A 15,761-nucleotide genomic window follows, 5' to 3' on the forward strand; every position below is an offset into this window, starting at 1 on the left:
AAACATCAACCAATTGCAATGTATAGTCCTCATTTGGAGCCTGACAATCCTTGACAACAAACTCAAAATAAACACATAAATGTTTATGAGACAATCAGGAAAATGTGAACAGTGACTGTAACATTTGATGATAATTAAAGAATTATGATGTGGCACCTGGGTGGCTCAGTGGGTTAAAGCCTCTGCCTTCGGCTCAGGTCATGATCCCAGGGTCCTGGGATGGAGCCCTGCGTTGGGCTCTCTGCTCAGCAGGGGGCCTGCCTCCCCACCTCTCTCTGCCTACCTCTCTGCCTACTTGTGATCTCTGTCTGTCAAATAAATAAAAATCTTAAAAAAAAAAAAGAATTATGATGATGGGCGCCTGGGTGGCTCAGTCATTAAGCATCTGCCTTTGGCTCAGGTCATGATCCCGGGGTCCTGGGATCGAGGTCCACATTGGGCTCCCTGCTTGGCAGGAAGCATGCTTCTCCCTCTTCCGCTCCCCCTGCTTGTGTTCCTTCTCTCTCTGTCAAATAAATAAATATAAATCTTTAAAAAAAGAATTGTGATGGTTTTATTCCAATGTTTAATGAAAGTCCTTATATTTTAGAGATACATACCAAAATGTTTATGGATAAAAGGAAGTAATAGGGGCGCCTGGGTGGCTCAGTGGGTTAAGCCTCTGCCTTCGGCTTGGGTCATGGTCTCAGGGCCCTGGGATCGAGCCCCGCATCGGGCTCTCTGCTCAGCGGGGAGCCTGTCTCTCTCTCTCCGCCTGTTTCTCTCTCTCCCTGCCTCTCTGCCTACTTGTGATCTTTCTCTGTCAAATAAATAAATAAAATCTTTAAAAAAAAAGGAAGTAATACAATGTCTGATATTTGCTTCAGAATAACTTTGGTGTGCAGGTTGAGGAGCAGGGGTTAGGGGAATATAGATAAAATAAGACGGGCCGTGAGTTAATAATCACTGAAGCTCAGTGACAGGTACATGGGGATGCAGTATACTATTCTCTTTACTCTTATATGTTTGAAATTTTCCGTAATGAAAGCAGGAAAAAAGAGCTAAAAAGAAAAGATAGCAGGGCGCATGGGTGGCTCAGTGGGTTAAAGCCTCTGCCTTTGGCTCAGGTCATGATCTCAGGGTCCTGGGATCGAGCCCCACGTCGGGCTCCCTGCTCAGCGGGGAGCCTGCTTCCCCCTTTTTCTCTGCCTGCCTCTCTGCCTAGTTGTGATCTCTCTCTATCAAATAAATAAATAAAATCTTTAAAAAAAAGAAAAAGAAAAGATAGATTACCTACAAAGAAAAGACTGACAACTGATTTATCAACAACAAAAAACCCCCAGAGTATTTAGAAGGTGTTTATAGTATGACACTCTGTGTAAAAAATAACATAGTCAAATATATATTTTCCACATATATTCTTATATATGCATTGATTCATTTCTGGTAGTTCACATAAAAATTGTTAATAGGAATTGCTTCTCAGTAGGGGAACTGGGAAACTGGGTAATAGAGATGGGCAACTCTACACATATGCTTTTGTATTATTTGAATTTTTTAGCTTGTGTTTGTAGTACCTTAAAAATATTTTCTCAGTAGGCTGGGGCACCTGGGTGGCTCAGTGGGTTAAGCCTCTGTCTTCAGCTCGGGTCATGGTCTCAGGGTCCTGGGATCGAGCCCCACATCGGGCTCTCTGCTCGGCGGAGAGCCTGCTTCCTCTCTCTCACTCTGCCTGCCTCTCTGCCTACTTGTGATCTCTCTCTGTCAAATAAATAAATAAAATATTTTTAAAAAAGTATTTTCTCAGTAGGCTAGGAACAGGAGCATTTATAACTTGATAAATAGTATAGATAACAACTGTAATCAAACTCAATAGTGAGATATTAGTAGCATTCACCTTAAAGTCAGAACAAATCAAGAATATTCACCTCTTTTTACAAATACTACTACTCAACATTGCTCTGCAGGTTCTAGTGAAAACATTAAGACAAAAGAAGATAAAAGTTATAAATATTGTAAAAAAAGAGTCATAAAATGTTCTTCTTTACATAGGCTATATAATCTAAGAAAATCAACTGAGAAATAATTTTAAAAAAATTTTTAAGATTATTTATTTGACAGAGAGAGAGAGAGAGAGGGAGAGATCACAAATAGGCAGAGAGGCAGGCAGAGAGAGAGAGAGGGAAGCAGGCTCCCTGCTGAGTAGAGAGCCCGATGCAGGGCTCCATCCCAGGACCCCGAGATCATGACCCGAGCCAAAGGCAGAGGCCTAACCCACTGAGCCACCCAGGTGCCCTGAGAAATAACTAAAATTAAACAGGAAAAGAGTTTGTTTGAAATCAATAACTTCTCTATACAAAAACTTTTCTATATGAAAATATCCATTTAGAAAATATAATGGGGAGGGGCACTTGGGTGGCTCAGTTGTTAGGAGTGTGCCTTCAGCTTGGGTCATGATCCCAGGGTCCTGGGATCGAGGCCCACATTGGGCTCCCTGCTCAATGAGGAGTCTGCTTCTCTCGCTCTCCCACTCCCCCTGCTTGTGTTCCCTCTCTTGCTCGCGCTCTGTCAAATAAATAAATAAATAATCTTTTTTTAAAGATTTTTAATTTATTTATTCGACAGGTAGAGATCACAAGTAGGCAGAGAGGCAGGCAGAGAGAGTTGGAAGCAGGCTCCCTGCTGAGCAGAAAGCCAGATGCGGGGCTCGATCCCAGGACCCTGGGACCATGACCCGAGCTGAAGGCAGAGGCTTCAACCCACTGAGCCACCCAGGCACCCCTAAATAAATAAAATCTTTAAAAACAAAAAAACACATAATAATAAAAAAGAAAATATAATGGGGAAAAAGATCCCATTCATAGTAGTGGGAAAAAAAATGGCAGAAGTAAATCCAACAAGGAATGTACAAAAAGGGGTGCCTGTGGGGCTCAGGCAGTAGAGCATCTGATTCTTACCCTAGGGTTTTAAGTTCAAGCCCCATGTTGGATGTAGAGATTACTTAAAAATAAAATCACACAAAAAAGATATGTACAAAACATTTACATGAATAAAACTACAAAATATTGCTGAAGGCTATATGTATGAAGATCTGAAAAATAGATAGATGCACAATATTCCTGAATGAGAGGTTTCATAATTGAAAAAAATTTCAAATAACTACAAGTTTCCATAACAATCTCATTGGGATTTGGAGGGGGGGCTAGGGTGGGAATACCAGACAACCTGGTTCTGAAGTTTATCTGAAAGAATACACAGAAAAAGACAAGAAACTTTTAAAAGATAGAAAAAAGAAATAAGGGAAGACTTGCCTACCCAACATAAAATTACTATATAAAAGTGTGATAAGCTTCAAGAATAGACAAATAGGGGCGCCTGGCTGGCTCACTCGGTAGAGCATGAAACTCTTGATCTCTGGGTTGTGAACTGGAGCCCCATGTTGGGTGTACAGATTACTTAAAAAAATAGACAAACAGACAAGTAGAACTGAATAGAGAGACAGTTACATGTGGGAATTTATCTATTTTTAAGGTAATCTCTACACCCAAGATAGGGCTCAAACTTAGAACCCCAAGACCAAGTTGCACGCTGGTCTTGCAACTGAACCAGCCAGGCACCCCTTATGTGGGAATTTAGTATGAAAAATATAGCATTTCAGAATCCTTATGAGACACTACTAAAAGTATACTAATATATAAATTATGTACAAACCCAAAGGACAAAAAGTTCCAGGTGTTCTCTAGAACCAGGAAAGCCATTTGAGAAATGGTTCCTGAAATAGTAACTAGGAAGAAATTCTGGTCTAGTGCAAAGGATACAGAGCCACCCAGGGGCGTGAGTCCGTTAAGTGTCCATCTCTTGATCTCAGCTCATGTCTTGATCTTAGGGCTGTGAGTTCAAGCCCCATGTTGGGCTCCACACTGGGCATGGAGCTTACGTAAAAAAAAAAAAAAAAAAAAAGGATACAGATGAGAAGGGGCAATTTCACCAGTAAAACTATGGAAAGGCTCCAGGATCCAAGACAACAAGAGTATGAATGATACATGGGGCTGAAAACTAAGTTAGTTAATTTACTAATTATTATTGTTGTTATTTTTAGAGAAAAGCAGGCTCCCCGATGAGCAGGGAACCCAATGCGAGGACTTGATCCCAAGACTCTGGAATCGTGACCTGAGCCAAAAGCAGACACTTAACCATCTAAGCCATCCAAGCGCCACTGAAAACTAAGTTTAACCAAAAGTCTATATATGGATATTCAGTTTAAAAAAATGCTCACCCCTTGTTTTCCTTTAAAGATTTTATTTATTTGTTTGACAGAGTACAAGTGGGGGTGGGGAGAGGGAGAAAGAATCTCAAGTAGACTCCCCACTGAGTGTGAAGCCCTACTTGGGGCTTGATTCCAGGACCCTGAGAGCATGACCTGAGCCGAAATCAACAGTCAAACACTTAACCAACTGAGCCACCCAGCCACCCCTCTTTCTTGTAATCAGAGGAAATGCAAAATAAAACCGAGATACCATCATTGGCACATCTGGTTGGTAAATATTTTTTAATTGATAACAAAGTATTGATGAGGGTATTAGGGCAACTGGTACCTCAAATATTGCCAATGGCCATGTAAATTGGAATCATTTTTGTGGAGGGAAATTGAGTAACACCTATTAACATTTTTTTAAATTTATTTTTTAAGTAATCTCTATGCCAATGTGGGGCTCAAACTCATGATCCTGAGATCAAGAGTCACATGCTCTTCTGATTGAGCCAGCCAGGCAACCATCTATTAACATTTTAGATATATAAAAATTTGTATCCTTCTTTCTAGCAATCCCACTTCTAGGAATCTGTCTTTAAGAAATACTAGCACAGGGGTGCCTGGGTGGCTCAGTTGATTAAGCCTCTGTCTTTGGCTCAGGTCATGATCTCAGGGTCCTGGGATCGAGCCCCGCATCGGGCTCTCTGCTCAGCAGGGAGCCTGCTTCCCCCTCTCTCTGCCTGACTCTCTGCCTACTTGTGATCTCTCTCTCTGTCAAATAAATAAATAAAATCTTAAAAAAAAAGAAAAGAAATACTAGCACAAATAATCAAAGATACATGTCAAATGATTTTCCTTGCTGCATAATTTGTAATAACAAAAACCTGGAAACAACCTAACTGTCCATCTGTAAGGGGAACAGATAGATAAATTATGGCATATATATACAATCAAGTACAATATAGTACAAAAAAGAATGAGATCTGATATGGAAATATCTTCAAGGACCATAAAGTGACATATTTAATGATTAAGCAAGCAATGGAAAAATACTATAGAATGATTTCAAATTGGGGCACCTGCCTTTGGCTCAGGTCGTGATCCCAGGGTCCTGGGATCGAGCCCTGCATCGGGCTCCCTGTTGGCAGGGAGCCTGCTTCCCCCCACCTCTGTCTGCCTCTCTGCCTACTTGTGATCTCTGTCTGTCAAAAAAAATAAAATAAAATCTTTTTTTAAAAAAAGAATGATTTCAAATTGGCCAAAAAGAAAAACAAATTTCTCCATATGTATATAGATAGCCACTTGGACTTTTACTATGTCCCTACATGTTATATGCCAATATGTTTGCAAATGCATAGAAAAGGATATACACCAAACTAACAGTGACTTCCTCTGTAGGATAAATTTAAGGGTTCAAATATTTTATTTTCCATTTTATTCAACCTCTGGAGTTTTTGTTTTTTTAAAGATGAAAGTTGAATATTTAAGTGTCACATTGATGAAGATGATACTCAAATCTATTTTCAGTGCTGACTTTTCTCATGAATTCCAATTTTGCATTTATAATTAACTTCCTGCTAGCATTTCTACTCATGTTTTGCCATAATTTCAAGCTCATATCTAAAATAAAATTATCAGAATTTTCAAATATTACTTCTAGTTCCCACTTCTCCTATTTTTGTTAAAAGCACTCACCTTCTACCTATTACTTAAACTTGAAGCCTTGGAGTAGTCATCTCATACCATTCCATCCCATATCAGAAAAAAAACCTCTAAGTCCAAGGTTTATTTCTTTTTAAATAATATCTTACTTGTCTCTTTCCTGTCTATTCTTTGCTACTCTAATTCAGGCCCTTCGTTCAACAAATATTTATTAAGCATGTCTCATATATGTGCTAGGCAGTTTTAGGTTCTGGGAATAGCACGTAAGTACAGACTTATATTCCAGTGAAAGAAATACTGTACAAATAAAAAACTGATTGGGGGCACCTGGGTGGCTCAGTGAGTTAAAGCCTCTGCCTTCGGCTCAGGTCATGATCTCAGGGTCCTGGGATCGAGCCCCGAATCAGGCTCTCTTGCTCAGTGGGGAGCCTGCTTTCCCCTCTCTCTCTCTGCCTGCTGCTGCTCTACCTACTTGATCTCTCTCTCTCTCTGTCAACTAAATAAATAAAATCTTTAAAAGAAAATAAAAAACTGATTATGCATTAATAGTGTTAACATTTTTACAATGCTTACCCTATATCAGAAACTATACTAAGCTCTTTAGATATGTTAACTCATTTAATACTACTAATGACCTTATGATATAGGCACTATTATTAATCCCATTTTACAGTTGGGGAAACTGAGGCACATAACTCTTAAGTAGTCTAAGGTCATATAGCTAGTAAATGGAGGAGTCATGATTTGAATCCAGGCAGGCTGATGTTATAGTACATCCTCTTAACTGTTAATGCTATACTGTTTCTCATGTAAAGAAACCTCAGTTGATGATAAAGGCTATGGGGAAAATCAAACGGGGTAATGTGATAGTAATGTGGACAGAAGGTGCTAATTTAGAGGCGATGGTCAAGAAAGGCCTCTCTAAGAGGTAATTCTTTTGTGGAGGAACTTGAGTGGTTTGACCTGTAAAGCTTCTCACTGTGGGTTTTGCTGATTACACAGGCATTGTGCAGTTCCTCTATTTCCTGCAAACTGGCAGCCGGATTGAAAGACTAAATCAAACTTGGGTTCCATCTCTTTGGTATGACTATAGGATGGACACAATGTCTGATGTCTCTTACTAATCTTAAAGCACTTAAAGCACTCTCTTTATAATCTTAAAACTGTTGATGCTTACTATTTATAGCTATTTATCAAGGATTGCCAAAAAGTGATGTTCTGATTTTATTATTTCTTTTCATTCACTGGAATAGTTTTGCAAAAAGACGTACCACTCCATCTATCTTGTTACCCAATTCAGATAGGAAAGGCAGGATAAATGCTTGATTCTCTCTTGATTAATTAATTTTCAAGATAATGAATTGGTTACCTATCATGAGCTGAAATATGAATGAAAAGAAGGAGCCAGCTATTCAAAAACCTGGAAGGAGACTATTCCAGGTAGGGGGATCAGATATTACAGAGACATCGAGGAAGGAGTGAGTTGCGTTAAGTTTAAGAAACACAGAAGAGCATGGCCACATTACTTTCATTCTTACCTGGGGACTATCTTGTTACAGACTGATTATGTCCCCTTACAATTCATATATTGAAACCCTATCCCTCAATATGATGGTATTGGGAGGTAGGGCCTTTGGGAGGTAATTAGGATTAGATGAGGACATAAATAAGATTAGTACCCTTTTAAGAGTCATGAGAGAGCTTGCTTCCTTTTTCTGCTCTCTACCTGGTAGAGGGCCCTCATCAAAACTCATCTGTTGAGAAGTAAATTTCTGTTATTTATAAAATACCCAGTCTATGATACTTTGTCACAGCAGCCTGAATTAAGACATACCTCTTACATCTATGACTCCTTCCTCCATTTTGACTACCATGCCCACTTAGTCTGCAGCCTTAACTTTCTCCCCTGGACCACTGCCAATTATCTTCAATTAGTTTCGCTGCCTTCAACTATCTCTTCCATCCTACTCAATTAAATCCTTACTCATCAAAAGTTTTCAGTTTGGTGTATAACTATTTTTGGTGACAATGGATCCACAATTACAGATGTCACTGGCAAAATAGGATTCATTTAGTGGAGGGAGGTGTTTGTTGGAAAGTACTGCTGGAACACCAAAGAACATGGGCTTTGTAGTCAAGACCTAGATTTGTGTCCCAGGCTCTGATATCTGATAGCTCTGTGACCTGGGGAAAATTATGTAACCCCCCTGAAGCTCAATTTCTTCGTGTTTTATAAAAATGATAATAAGGGGGCCTGGGTGGCTCAGTCAGTTAAGCGTCTATCTTTGGCTCAGGCCATGATCCCAAGGCCTTGCTGAGCAGGGAGCCTGCTTCTCTCTCTCCTCCCAGGTTGTGCTCTCTCTATCTCTGTCTCTCTCTCCCAAGTAAATAAAATCTTTAAGAAATTATAATAATAATACTTTTAATACACTGTTCTGAGAATTAAATATATATTCTCATTTGAGATACATGTGTATATTATATAGAGATAGAAAAAGATAACAGAATAGACAGATTTATTACAGTGCTTAGATCACAGTAAAGGCTCAATAAAGAGTAGTTTAATTTTTTGCTACTCTTCCCATCATGCCTCTTGCAGAAGCTCCAAGTTCAATGATGAATTCCTCCCTAAAACCCCTGTCATTGCTAAGGGCTAGTCTAGAGCCATTTGAGAATATCCAAAACCTAAGGACCCTGGAGTCCTAGAAGAGTCCCTTTGCCAAGCCTATCTGGGAACCAATGAAGCCCTTGGTTAATCACTCATATCACACATTGATGTAACACTTCTCCAAACAACTTCTATGTCTCTGATCTCTTCAACTCTAATCTCAGTGGAACCCTTAGGTACTTTACCTCTCAATTTATCCAGATCAGTTATTATTTCCCAGTTACACCAGATTCAGTGTTACGGTCTTTTGGATCCGTGCTTCCACTGTCCTCTTTCTTCCTTTCTGCTCCCCAAATCCTAGAACACTTGCTACAGGGAGAGCAGAGCAGACCAACATAAATTCATGCTATCCAATTTCAAAATGGCCCTTGCAGCTGCTCAGCAACTCCTTTATTTGTCTCATACGTTCCCTGGCACTGTCCCCGCAGAGGCTGTTCCAGACCCTCCTCATTCTACTCAATCTCCCTGCTTCTACTTCTACCAAATTCATAGCAGACATTTTCATCAAATTAACTGTCCCTCCTGCAACAAATCAGTAATATCTTTCTCCCTTCCAGCGCTGTTCTCTGGACATCCAATTCCCTTCCTGGAAAAGCAATCCGTATTTTTTTTTCTTTAGGTTTTATTTTTTTAGAGAGAGAAACTCAAGAGACTGCGTGCGGAGTACAGAGCCTGACACAGTGTTCAATCCCTGTGACCCTGAGATCACAACCTGAGCCGAAACCAAGAGTCAGATGCCTAACCAACTGACCCACCCAGGTACCCCAAGCAACCAATATTCTTATTTATCCTTTTAGAGATATTTTATGATTCCACAAGCAAAAGCATGGAAAACAAAGAGCTTGCACTGGCCATTAAAGATAAATAGGATCTGGATAAATGGAGACAAAGGAGATGATATTCCAAGCAGAGGAAACATCCTGGGCAAAGGCACAGACGGGGGAATGAATGGATAAGATATATTTAGAAAACAGGGTATAGCAAGTAGAGTAATCCCTGGAGAAATAATCCCAACCGCCGCCTCAAGTACTCCATCTTCTTTTCCAGCGCTGACTTCAGCCTGATCCCCACTTCCTTGCCTGCCCTGCTCAACATACCAGCAGAGTAGAAATCTGACACTGCACAGCCCCTCACCCATCCTATCTTGCCTGGACCTCTGTTACTATTTATTGAGCTCTGACCCCAACCATCTGTTTCAGTACTGCTAAAGAGTCCTAGCTCTTTCCGTTCTTTCCTGAGACACTTGCCAAGCCAGACACCTTTCACTTCTTTGGGCACATGGACAATTTCTCCATCCCACTGAAAACAGGACAACGGATATAGAGGATGCATGGTACAGACACTGATTTTACCAACATACGTAACAGAGGTCAAGGAAACATTTAAAACTATATAGCAGAGATGCAATCAGCAAAACCCAGACTGTGTGAAACTACTGAAAATAATTTGATTTCCTCAATAAAAAGCTGTAAGAAAAAAAGGAATAAGAGGGAATCTTTAAAGTGATATATGGGGTGCCTGGCTGGCTCAGTGGGTGGAGCATATGACTTGATCTCTGGGTCATGAGTTCAAGCCCCACAGTGGGCATAGAGCTTAATTTAAAAAGATAGATAAAAGTGACATACAGTACATATCCACAAATCACAATGTGTAGGCTTTATTTTGATACTGATTCAAAAAAAAGGTGTAAAAAATTCTTTTGACATTTATGAAACTACTGGAAATTTAAATACTGATTGGCATTTAATGATATTAAAGGGAATATTGCTTGTTTTGTGTGCAAATGGTATTTTTTTCGAAGATTTTATTCATTTACTTGACAAAGAGAGATCACAAGTAGGCAGAGAGGCAGGCAGAGAGAGGAGGAAGCAGGCTCCCCGCTGAGCAGAGAGCCTGATGCGGGGCTCGATCCCAGGACCCTGAGATCATGACCCAAGCCGAAGGCAGAGGCTCAACCCACCAAGCCACCCAGGCGCCCTGTGTGCTAATGGTATTACAACTATGATTTTTCTTAAAAAAGGATCCTTACCTCTTAAAGATACATGCTGAAATATTAAAGTATGGAATGATATCATGTCTGGGATATGCTCCAAAATAATGTGGAAAGGAGGAAATAGATGAAATGAGTATGTGAGAATTGATACTAGTTGAAGCTGAGTGTGTGGTAAATGGGGTTTGTTATGCTATTCTGTCTACTTTTGTATATGCTTTAAATTCTCTACAGGAAAAAAAAACCTTTAAAATAATGTTATTGAATTGTCAAGCATCTCAAGAAAGTGCGTGTATTAGTCTGAAGGAGTGGAACAGGAGGAGCTGGAATTTGAGAAGAGGAAGATCTGTTAAGAGCCTCTGCGGGGACAGTGCCAGGGAACGTATGAGACAAATAAAAGAGTTGCTGAGCAGCTGCAAGGGCCAAGTTGAAATTGGACAGCAAGAATTTATATTGGTCTGCTCAGTTCTCCCTGTAGCAAGTGTTCTGGGATTTGGGAAGCAGAAAGGAGGCAAGGATCCCAGAAATAGTAACTCTGAATCTGGTGTAAAAGTTGTTTGGAAAGGTGTTCTATCAATGTGAGGTATCACTGATCCACCAAGTGCTTTGTTGTTGCCTAGATAGGCTTGTCAAAGGGACTCTGCTAGACTAGAGTGGCTTGGTGTTATGCTTGGCATCTAAGACCCCTCTTCTAAGACCCCAGTTGGGTCCTTAGGATTCGGATATTCTCAGATGGCTCTAGGACAGCTCTCAGCAATGAATGAGTTTTAATCAGTAGCTATGTTACTTCAAGCAAGCTATTTCCTGCCCTGAGTCTTGGTTTCCTCATCTATAAAAACCTGGGACAATAATACCTACCTCACAGAGCAGGTGTGAGGATTAAGTAAAATAATGTGCGTGGAAGTGGTTAGCACAGTGGCATTCTATACATGATGCTTTATTCCTTCAGCCGGTGAATACAATCTCCCTTAATCCTAGAGCTGAGGCAATGAATGGTATGTTAAACATGTTATCACTAAAACAACAACAACAACAAAACATGTTATCACTTTGTGGACTAGCAAAACCTGACTGTCAAGAAAATCCCATTTTATTATTGAAACATTATAAACAGGATATTGAAGATGTGTCCCTCCTAAGAGAAAAAAAACACGCCAACCTAATAGTCTGAAGTGAAAGCTTTTGGTGATGAGAAAGAAGAGTAATAGTAGTACTATTAATAGCAAACACTTATATAGTACTTACTATATATGCCAAACACTGTTCTATATATGTGTTAGCTATTATTACTGTAATATACAAATCTGGACCTCAAAGGAAAGCTATGACCTAGAGATAAACATGTGTGAGTCATCTGGATGTGGGTGGTATTTGAAGTCACGGGCATAACTGAGAATGTCTAGAAGAGTTATATATAGGAAGAGAGCAAATTAGGGCTAAGTCCTGAGGAACTTCATCATTTGATGGCCAGGTAGAAAAAGAAGAGCCTGCAAAGGAGACTGAAAGGAGTGGCCAGATAAGTAGGAGGACAACCAAGAGGAGCCGTGGGTCATAGAAGCCAATGTATTGAATGTATTTCAAGGAAGAAACCATTATGAGTGTCAGTCTTTGCTTGTGAGATCAAGTAAGACAAGGACCAAAAAGTATCCACGGGATTTAGTGACTTGATGGCCCAAAGTGACCTCATCACCACAGATTGAGTGGGTTGGAAGTCAGATTAAAGTGTATTTTGAAGGGAATAGGAAGGTGGAAATAAAAAATGAATAATTATTTCAAGAAGTTCAGGGGCACCTGGGGGGCTCAGTGGGTTAAGCCTCTGCCTTCCGCTCAGGTCATGATCTCAGGGTCTTGGGATGGAGCCCCGCATCAGGCTCTCTGCTCAGTGGGGAGCCTGTTCCCCCTCCCCCTCTTCCTGCCTCTCTGCCTACTTGTGATTTCTGTCAAATAAATAAGTAAAATCTTTTTTTTTAAAGTTCACTTATAAAGGAGAGAAAGGAGTTAAGTAGCAGTTGGAAAGGGTTATGTAGTCTAGTGAAATTGTTTTTGTAAAATCGGAGACTTGAGCATGTTTAAAGGTCAATGAAAATATCCAATGAGAAGGAAAGGTTGAATAAACAGGAGAGAGAAAGGATAATTAATAGTGTAAAGTTTCTGGGAAGGTGTGAGGGAACAGGATACAAAGCACAATGGGAAGACATGAGAAGTGTAAAGGAAGTAAGGAGAGGATTTGCGCCAATGTGAATCGATATGTACATGTGATGATAGGAAGTAGGGAAGTAAATGAGATAATACATGCAAAGCACTTAGCATAGTGCCTGACAGGTTAGTTTGTATGAGAAACAGTAGCTATGGTTATTGTTATTGTTATTATTGTTAATGTTATGCACCTGTTTGAAACTTTCTTACATTTTAGGCTTTGGACTGTGTAAAATAAGTATGCTCCTTTATTAATTCTGTAAACTTGAAATTTTATAGATCAAGTTTATATACAACAAGGGTTACTTGAACTTTCTGATTCTTCACCTTCATCCTCTCCAGGAATTCTGGGTAGTTGCTGGTCCCTGATTTTGATAAGATAGAAAAAAGTTGTACATTTAAGATCAGTGCACTTTCTGCACTTTTCTATACACATTCTACACCTCTAAATTTTTAAAATGTCCATCTAAGCCCCTATTGATGTCAACTTACCTATAGAAAAATGACATTAAAAGTAAACTACTGCCAGGGTTTGAAAGAACCTGAAAGGTTCAGGTCAAAGGGGAAAATTTATTTGCACTTTAAATCTGTAGAATGAGAGCAGAGAAATGAGCCAGAAATGCTGAATATCCTGAAAGTCCAGGAAGCCCCTTTAACTCTGATCAAACTTCTCTCTGAGATAGAGATGCATTCCTTGGATGCATTCTCCAATATCCCCTACTCTTGCCTCAATCTCCAAATTCTCAGCCATGCTATCCTGTGACCCCTTTCCTTTGCTACCCATGTCCGTTCTCCCACCTCCATTTTACTTCTAGCTCCTAATGAGACCTTACGTTCCTTGAATCTGAACTGAGAGAAAAGGGTGCTATGAAAAGAATTTAAGATCATTTTGAGGCTTGGTGAAACTTCCTAGTGTGAAGTTTCTTAGAGTTTGAATCTCCCAGATTCCTGGCCACCCTGTTGAGGGAGTAAATCTGACTCAAGGGAGACTCAAGAGATTATCACTCCTCTGATTAAGGATCCACATTTTATTTATTTATTTATTTTAAAGATTTTATTTATTTGACAGACAGTGATCACAAGTAGGCAGAGAAGCAGGCAGAGAGACAGGAGGAAGCAGGCTCACTGCTGAGCAGAGAGCCCGATGCAGGGCTAGATCCCAGGACCTGAGATCATGACCAGAGTCGAAGACAGAGGCTTAACCCACTGAGCCACCCAGGTGCCCGAATCTACATTTTAATGAGGCACCTGGGTGGCTTATTTAAGCAACTGCCTTAAGCTCAGGTCATGATCCCAGGGTCCTGGGATGGAGCCTTGCATTGGGCTCCCTGCTCAGCAAGGCATCTGTTTCTTCCTTTTTCTCTGTCCCTCCCCACTGCTTATGCTATTGCTCACACTCTCTCTTTCTCAAATAAATAAATAAATAATCTTTTTAAAAAGAATCTACATTTTTAAAAGGCCTATACTGCCTTTCTCTTTTTAAAATTTTATTTAAGTTCAATATAGTGTGCTATGAGTTTCAGAGATAGAGTTTAACTCTCTCTTTTAAATCATGTTCAAAATCCTTAATCTAGAATTTTAGCCTCCTCCCAATCCAGCTTAACTCAACTAACTTTTTTGTTCCCTCCCTTAAACACATCCTCTGATATGTTAGCAGTAGTTACAAACAGCAAAGGGACTAAGCTTGGAAGGAGTCTAAAGAGTAACATTTGGGCGCCTGGGTGGCTCAGTGGGTTAAGCCTCTGCCTTCCGCCCAGGTCATGATCTCCGGATCCTGGGATGGAGCTCCGCATCGGGCTCTCTGCTCAGCGGGGAGCCTGCTTCCCTACCTCTCTGCCTGCCTCCCTGCCTACTTGTGATCTCTCTCTCAAATAAATGAATAAAATTTAAAAAAAAAGAGTAACATTTACTTTTTACTTTACATACTTCTGCACTGAGTATTTTACATTGAGTAATTCCTGAGTATTACTTCAGGAATTTAAAATAAAACACAAAAAGTAAAACAAAACACCTTCCAGCCTCAGCTTGGCTCTCCCCACTCTTCCATACCCATCAAAATTTCTCATTTCTAAAAATTTCCATTCAAAACTTATTTCTTACCCCTTACATTTTTGGTCAATTGATTTTCAACTAGGGTGCCAAGAAAACCCAGTGGGAACAGAATAGTCTTCTCAACAAATGATGCTGCGACAACTAGATATCCACATGCAAAAACATAAAGTTGGGTCCCTACCTCATGCCATATACAAAAAATAACTCAAAAATGGATCAAAGACCTAAATGTAAAACTATATAACCCTTCAAAAACATAGGAGCGAATCCTCTTTATGACCTCGAATTAAGCAATATTTTGGTTATCAAAAATATAAGCAACCAAAAAAAGATAAATTAGACTTCATAGAGGTTAAAGATGTTTGTGTACCAAAAGACACCATCAAGGAAGTAGAAAGACAAAACAAAGAATGGGAGAAAATATTTCGAAGTCATATATCTGACAAGAGATTTGTCTCCAGAATATATTAAAAAAATTCTTACAATGCAATAAAAGACAACGTAGGTTAACAAATGGGCAAAGGACTTGAATAGACATTTCTCCAAATAAGAACACAAATGGCCAATAAGCACAAGAAAAGATGCTCAACATCATTAGCATTGGGGAAATGCAGTTAAAACCATAATGAAATTCCACTTCACACCCATTAAAAAAAGAACAAATAACAAGTGTTATTGAAGATGTGGAGAAACTGGAACCCTTACACTGCCGATGGGAATGTAAAATGGTACAGCCCCTTTGGAAAACAGTCTGGTAGTTTCTTAAGAGGTTAAAGTTACCATCTGACCCAGAAATTATACATCTAAGTATATATTCAGGAGAAGCGAAAACAAAAGTCCACATAAAAATTTGTATATAAATGTTCATAGGAGCATTATTCAGAATAATGGAAACAACCCAAATGTACCTCAGTTGACGAAATAAACATAATGTAGTATAGCCACACAATAGAATATTATTT

The sequence above is a fragment of the Enhydra lutris genome, unplaced genomic scaffold, assembly GCF_002288905.1.
Source record: "Enhydra lutris kenyoni isolate GAN:26980312 unplaced genomic scaffold, ASM228890v2 scaffoldscaffold81, whole genome shotgun sequence".
Lineage (NCBI taxonomy): Eukaryota > Metazoa > Chordata > Mammalia > Carnivora > Mustelidae > Enhydra > Enhydra lutris.